The sequence below is a fragment of the Propithecus coquereli genome, unplaced genomic scaffold, assembly GCF_000956105.1.
Source record: "Propithecus coquereli isolate 6110/MARCELLA unplaced genomic scaffold, Pcoq_1.0 Scaffold218, whole genome shotgun sequence".
In the NCBI taxonomy this organism is placed as follows: Eukaryota; Metazoa; Chordata; class Mammalia; order Primates; family Indriidae; genus Propithecus; species Propithecus coquereli.
The window spans coordinates 4,004,677-4,012,840 of NW_012146967.1; the positions used below are offsets into that span (position 1 = coordinate 4,004,677).

The window sequence follows — 8,164 nt, forward strand, 5'->3', positions numbered from 1 at the left end:
TGGAGCGTGTATTCATGCCAGCAGCACTGGTGGCCTCTAACCAGATCATTGCTGCTGCATGGTCTTTCCAAGGTTCCTTCCATCTAGCTCTATGGAGTCTTCCCAATCCTTTACCAGGTTTCCAAACTGGTCTTTCCATCTCTCATTGACCCTGTAAGTGTCCCCAGTACTTGCAATGAATTGCTTTCTCTGGTTAAGATTGCTGAGTCCATTTGTGTTGATTGCAACCATGAGCCCTGGTGGACTTACTCATTTTGAAGATGAGAGGGTAAGTCACTTTTCTATGGTATTAAAAGGATATATCATCCTTTCTGTTTCAGCTCGGAGGAGGCCAAGGTGCAACTTTCATTGGTGGTCCTGAATCTGGGTTCATCCGACACCAGCCACTTCCATGAGGCCACCTAAGTTCGACCCCAACGAGATCAAAGTCATGTACTTAAGGTGCACCAGTGGCACAGTTGGTGCCACATCTGCCCTGGCCCCCAGGATCAGCCCCCTGGGTCTGTCTCCAAAAAAGGCTGGGATGACATCACCAAGGCAACTGATGATTGGGGGGGGGGGGAAGGCTTACAGTGAAACTGACTATTCAGAACAGACAGGCTCAGATTAAAGTGGTACCATCTGCCTCTGCCCTGATCTTCAAAGCCCTCAAGGAACCACCAAGAGACAGAAAGAAACAGAGAAACATTAAACACAACAGAAATATCACTTTTGATGAAATTGTCAACATTGCCAGACAGACGCAGCACCAATTTTTAGGCAGAGAACTCTCTGGAACCATTAAAGAGACCCTGGGGATTTCCCAGTCCGTGGGACAATGCCGATGGCCACCATCCTCATGACACCGTAGATGACGTCGGCAGTGGTGCAGTGGAGGGCCCAGCTAGCTAAAAAGTACAAAGGAAAATATTTCGGTAAAGGACCATTTGACAACCAAAAGAAAGTATATACTGAAAAGGATACACTGAGGCACGATAAAGTTTTAAAGAGTTTATTTGAGCAAACAGTGATTCATAAATCAGGATGCACCAAACCAAATAGGCTTTTGTAGAGTGAATGTGGAAGTAATAGGAAGAAAATATTTGGCTACAGTTGTAAAGTTGCCTTATTTGGTCTATCCCACCACAGAGAGTCCCTAGTTATAGAATTATAAGTTTGTTGGCTGCTTCTGATTAGTTGAGCTTAAGTTCTGTTTTTCGTTTATATAGGCATTCACAAGAAATAGCACAAGTTTAGCTTATGTTCGCAAATCAGGCAAGGTTAAGGCTACTTATGAAGCCTAACCCGCTTTTTCCGCTCAGGAGTTCTTCAGGCCTGGTAGCTATTTTAATTTACATTAATGATGGCCACACACCTAATAGGGGAGAAGCAGGATTTGAATGCACTTCCGTCTTATTCTAAAGCCCATGCTCTCCAGCTACTGCACCGCTTTGTACACACAGGGTGCTTAATACATGTTTGCTGTTTATGATGCCACTGATGATAGTCTAGAGTTAACAGATTTCTTTCTTTCAACTCAGGAGCCCTTTAACTTTTTATTACTCTAGTGTTTTCATAGGTATAAATACCTTAGTCTGGTGTCTGACATTCAGTAAGTACTTACATATAAGAAGGTGATTATTCTTTTGTTAACTTTTTTATAACTTTTATTAAGTGTTTACTACGAGACCAGCATTGAGCTGGGTGTTTTCTCTGTGTTGCCTGATTTAACCATCTCAACAATCTGACATTATCCCCATTTAACAGATGAATAAATAGGGTCTCACGGAGATTACATATCCTTTCCGAAAGTCATGCAACTGATATGTTTTGGACCCAGGATTCACCGAGGACCGATTCCCAAATGGATGCCTTAACCTTTAAACTTCCTTGAATTACTAAATTTGATCCAATGTACATCCTAAAAAGAGTTAGTTCATATTTTAAGATTAAAAAGAAATGTAGAGCTTATTTCTGCTACAAATATTTAGCTCATACTCATTTGTAACTCACTCATTTAACAAGATCTGGCCTCGTAATCCTAACTTCACTTCAAGGGTTGGAAGAAATTTCTTTTAGAAGAAGTAAAGCCTTGAGTAAATGGTTCTTTCCCCGCTAGAATGAATCAATGAAGATGGAAAAGCACTACGCAATCATATTTTACGTATCATTTTATCTATGGATTAGTTTCTTGATGGTCTTTTTAATTATTTAAAAGTATGGGGGGAAAAGTACAAAATGACAGGTTTTTCCTTTCTCTTACTGGTTCCTGTCTGTTACAGGCTGTCCATTAAAGTCACTTGGGGTTGGTTACCTAGGAACTGCCTGGCAGACGGGGCTTTTAGATTGATCACCAGATTTATGGCAGGAAGATGAGTCATGTGATGTGAATTTAGTTGCTTCTAAGTGGAAGAATAGAAATTGCTGAGCACTAAAAAAAAAAAAAAAAACAACCTACTGAACTTCGCCCCTTCTTCCTTAGTTTTAGAGATGAAACAAATGATTTTCTTTCAGGAAGTCATGGATATCTATTAACTCACCTCCAGAGGAAGGGAGTCTAACGATTCCAAGGCAATCTCAGACTTCATCGTAATAAGCAGGCACCATAGTCAAGGGGGGTGTGTGTGTTAGTGATAAAAGCTAACTCAACTACCTCTTGGGTTAATTATGTGCATCCCGTTGAGTTCCTCTGAGACGTGCCATTGCTTTATCCACACAGCATGCTGTTAGAGAATCTCTAAGATAAACAGTGAGCATATAAAACCAGTTATCCGGATGATAAACAGAGGAATTAAAATTCATCGTAATGAATAGAACTGATCAAATTTGGAGTTTCTTAATAAAAAGTGCCAGGTACTTTAAAAAGTGTGTGAATAAAGAAAACTAACATGCGCCAACTAGTGACTATGAGTTAAGTACTTTTACTTTATATCTCATTTAATCCTAAAAAGAAAAAGATAGGTATTAGTATAATAATTTTTAGAATTTTGTTCCACAAATATTTATTGAGCACTTTATACATGTCTGCACCAAGGTTCAGAGAAGGTAAGGAACTAGCCTAGGATTAGAATCCATTTTTGTTCCACTCCAAAGGCCATGCTTTTCCAGATCAGTATATGGCTTTTCTCTAGGATATTTTTATGTCAGAAAAGTGGAAAGTTAAACAACTAATCTGGAAATATTATTGTAAGAAGTTATCTAATTTGCAAAACTCAGATGTTCATGCGTGAACATACACAATTTTTCTTTTTTCTAAGACTTCCTGTAGCAGGCAAAAATCACCTTGAAAAATTGCCTTCTATCTTGAATTTGCCTACGATGATATAGGAATGGGTTATTAATAAAACAGCAAACCTTTGTCAACTATTTCCATGTGTTAGGCACTGGGCTGAATACATAAACTCCTTTAGTCCCAATGCAACCCTGTAAGGAAGGAACTATAATTACTCCCACGTTATAGATGACAGGATGAAGCATTAAAACAGTTAATGGACTCGTCCAAGGTTACCCAGCAGTAAATGGCAAATTCATTGTGTTCATTTTTTGAATCCAGGTCTAACTCCAGAGTTCACCCTCGTAATTGCTCCAGTATTTGCCTCTCCTTTGAGTTAGAACTGATTTTCTTAGCCAGCAAGTGGTAATGAGCATCAAAGGTTTTAAACAAAAATTATGGGAGGACAATTAAAAACCCTCTACAATAACACATTTTCTCTGCAATTAAAAATATCAACATTATTCAATTTTAGTAGGATAACACCTCAATTTAGAATATAGAAAGTGTTTTTCTGTAATAAGTTTTAAAAACCAACATTTAGTATAGAATTCTCAGGTGTATTCATGTCCCCATATGACAGATTTTTCTGTGTTCCCTAATATGGTATCAGGGTAGGTTCCACTCATGCTGGGGTGGGGGGATTTCCTACTGTGAGGATTAAATAGGATAATGCATGCATAGGACCTAGAAGAATATTTAGCTCAAAGTGAGCTTCAACACATGGTAACACTCCGAGTAATAACAACAGTCATCGTGTATAATATAATTCACTTATATAACAATGATCTGCCAATACTACTAATTTCAAGACTTAAGATAACCACTTCTCCCCAATCTCTTGGAAAAAAAAAATCCACTGGCTCTGAAATTCCACCATCAAAGCTTTATTCCTTTCCCTTTAGGCTTCAATGCTGTCTAAAGCGCAGCGAGTCCTGGGAAGTTGTCAGTGATGTATACCTCGGAGGAAACGAAGGATTTCAGAGCAGGCTTTAACTGAAAGGAAGAGCAGGGATGGGGGGCGATCACACAAGCAGAATGTTTGAACTGAAAGGGCCTTTGGGAGCCAGAGTCTCTTCTCCCTATCACCTGACGGATGGAGAAATTGGGATATAGAGAGAGTTGGTGAGTTGATCTTTCTTTAACATTTGTCACATTCCCCACTATGGGTAAAGATGCATGCACACATGCGTGTATGTGTGTGTGTCCCATTCCCCACCGTGGGTGAAGATGCACACGTGTGTGTGTGTGTGTGTGCATGTGTGTATACTTACCTATTACATGTGTTGGGAGAGTGTTCCACTCACTAATGCTGTGTAACAAACCACCCCACACTGACTAGTGTAAAACAGTGACCAGTGTGTTACGCTCACAGGTTATGTGGGTCAGGACTTCAGGCAGGGAACAAAGGGGATGGCTTGTCTCTGTTCCACAATGTCTGGGGCTTCACTTGGGGACACTCAAATGGCTGGTGGTGACTCAGACAAACGGGATCTGGAATCATCTGGAGGCTCCTTCACTCGCATATTATTGTCTGTTGCCCGGGCTGGGATAACTCAGAAGCTGGGCACAGCTGGGCCTGTCAACAGAGCACTTCTATGTGGCCTCTCCATGTGGTGTGGCCTTTGTACAGTGTGGCAGCTCGTTTCCAAGAGGGAGGGTTCCCAGAGGAGGCATTCCATGAAAACCAGGTGGGAGCTGCCTGGCCTTCTCTGACCTAGTCTTTGACATCCAGAGGCACTTCTGCTGCATTCTACTCATTACAAGCAAGTCCTAAGATCAGCTTGGATTTCATGGGGAGGAGAATTAGAACTTCTCTCTCAGTGAAGGAGTGTCGGGGTCACATTGCAGAAGAGCATGTGGGGTGGAGATGTTGGTGCTGCCATCTTTGGAAAATACAATCTAGCCCAGGGAGGGAAGGAGCACTTTATAGCTTTTCCTTCAAACTTTTAAATTCCTCTCCTTCCACTCTCCAGGCCCCTGGCTCCCTCTCTAGGCATCTTCAGTTCTGGCTCCCAGTGGGATAATGTGAGTTCATGAACTCTCAAATCCTCCCATTCAAGCCTGGCCCCTAAGAGACGCAGGCCCATTGGGCAGATCCCTCCCTGCAGCAGGTTCCCAGAGAGGATCAGGTGGCTTTGTAGACCATTGGGGAGCCAGTGCGCCCCGGGGGAGACCTTGATCTGGCATGGCTGCCATGGGGGGATTCGCCAGAGTGAGAGGGATGAAGTCCACATAAACTGTAGACTTAATGTTATTATGAACTGTATGTGTGTGTGGGTGGGGGAGTGTTTGCTCGGGCTGGGAGTAGAAGAGGAGACCCCCAAAGACACGAAAAGGCTTTGGAGTCAGGTTGGCAATGCCAGAGAAACCTAGAAATTGATGCGTCTGGAGTTAATTCTTGCAGGCCAGCACTCCTTTAAGTAAGGAATAAAACCAGCAAGAATTGAGGACCTACTAGGCATCAGCCACTTTGTTAGTTATTTTTACAGATTTTCTTATTTAATTCTCTCAAAAAATTGACAAAGTTGGAAGTGCTAATAACCTCATTTTATATCCAAGGAAACTTGATCAAGGTCACACAGATATAAGTGCCAGATTCTGGACTACAAGACATTTCTTGAGACTCTTTTAAGACCTGTGATTTTATCACTAAACCAACGTGTTTAAGAGGTATTAAATAAATGGAAAGATATTCAATGTGGATTGGAAGAATTAATATTGTTAAAATGTCCATGCTACCCAAAGACCCATAGGGTTCCATAGGGCACTGTTTGAAAACCCAGTTAGCTAGTATCTTCAGTAGCCCCAAACAAGATACCATAATTTGCCCTGCAGTGTTTTTGTTCACATTCTGAACCTACCTGAAGGTGTTTCTGTCTTCTCATCTATCCAAATCTTGTTGATCCTTCAATGCTATTTCCTCAAGAGGCTTTCCCCTGGGTTGCTTTCTTTTCTGTCTCTACACTCTCTCCCTGGGAAATCTATAGTAATTCCCTGGGTCTACTTACCTCCATGTAATAATGATGCTCCAATTTATGACATCAGTTCACTACTTCAGACATCTCCTTTGAGTGCATGACTCATGTGTCTAAAATTCTACTAGACATCTCCACATGGATGTTGAGTAGAAATGTAAAATTTAACGTGTCCAAAATAAAACTCTTTTCCATTCTGCCACCCTTCCCAAACAAGGAAAATTTTTTTTCCTGATCTTTGTTATAAATAGTACTGCTGTCCATCGTGACCATCTTGAGATGTTTTCCAAGACCCAAGTCCCACGGAAGTGGCCGCATTTTATTCTGATTCTGAACATTCTTTAATACCGAATGGCTGTAATGGAGGGAGCAGATGATATCTCAGCTTGAGGTGTACTGTGCACGTGATAAGGTTGTCAGTGATTACAGCAGGACTGAACCACTCCCTCCTTCTCAAGCAGGCTAGATTCCCACTGGGAAGGGCAGATCCCAGGACTCGTGCAATGTCCTCTGAAATATTTCAGCAGAAGTTAGGTACTGGTGAAAAGTCCTGAGGTCATTAGAGTCTGGCCTTCTCTTAACCACAGGAGACATTAGTGCCATTGTCATGACTAGGTTTGTTCTTGGATTGAGCAAGAACTTCCCAACTAGATTTAACCTTCTTGAGGTCGGAGGTCATGACGTGATCCTCACACCATCCACTCTCATGTCTTGTGTATAATTGCTTCTCAACAATTACATGAGATTGACTTGATCACGCAGATGTCACGAACAATTGACGGAAGAAGCTGGTATATTAATATGATTTCGTATTTGGATATAAATCCATCTTCTTAGAGAAAATGACATCTAAAAAGACTGAACATTTTGCACAATTGTGTCTCAAATTTCTAACCCTTGGAGCATTGTTTGTACATTGCCCAAATAACATATCATAGGGAAGGGGAAAGGAACTAAAATTTGTTAAGCATGCCCTTGGTGCTGTGATATTTATATATGTTATTTCATTTCACTCACCACAGTTCACTGAGGCGAGAAAAGCTAACACATGTCCAGTAATCTGATTAGGTTCATCTAGCTAGTAAGTAAGTAGAAGAGCAAGCTAGATCTAGCTGATTCCAATTTATAAGTGAGGAAGCTAAGATTCAGAGACTGTTAGCAGTGTCTTCAAATTCAAGGCTAAGATTTATGTCCAGATCTGTCAGATTCCTAAATCTATGCTCGTTCCACTGTATTACACCTCCCACCAATGCCTACTTTATCTCCAATAATGTCAAACTTGGTAGGAAGAACGGTATAAAAAGTATTGGATCCAGTTCTCCTGACCCAAGGCAGAAATCTGAGAGCAAATCCCCTATAAGGAATTTGATAAGCAAGACTGATATCTCTCAGGGATATTGAAAATGAAGTATAGTTGAAAGAATTGGTAAACATCTACTGTAATTTGTCTAACATTTATACCTCTTCTTGTTACCTTCTTGCTGGAAATAAATAGTGTTGTTCCAAGGTGCTGAAAGAAATGTTTTTACAGTGGAAATATCAATTTATTTCCATAATAGAAAATTGACTATGTTATTGATCAGTATGTCCCATCTGTGAAGTCTTCCTAATTATAAATTTGAAAGGTGCACCCAGCAGCAAAGTAACTGTCAAACAATTATTGATGGAAAGCTGTTGTTTATAAGTCTTTATATGGGTTCCTCTAATGACAAACTGACAGAATGAAACACCAAATTAAATATGTTTCATTTACTAAGTAAAATGTTTTTGCCAAATCTCTCTCCTAAGAGTTGATTAACAAAATAATTCTGTGAACTCTTCACTCCTCAAGAGACATTGGACCTCACCAAATGCCAGCCTTGAATCATGCTTACAAAATTGACATTTCACATCTCAGATTAATGCTGTTTTAATTTTAAAAATTGACTGGTTTATG

The 8,164-nt window shown here is 40.5% G+C and overlaps 1 pseudogene; it reads left to right on the plus strand.

The window, feature by feature from the left end:
• The first annotated feature begins 229 nt into the window (after positions 1-229).
• Positions 230-891, plus strand: LOC105810674 (annotated as a pseudogene).
• The last annotated feature ends 7,273 nt before the right edge of the window (positions 892-8,164 follow it).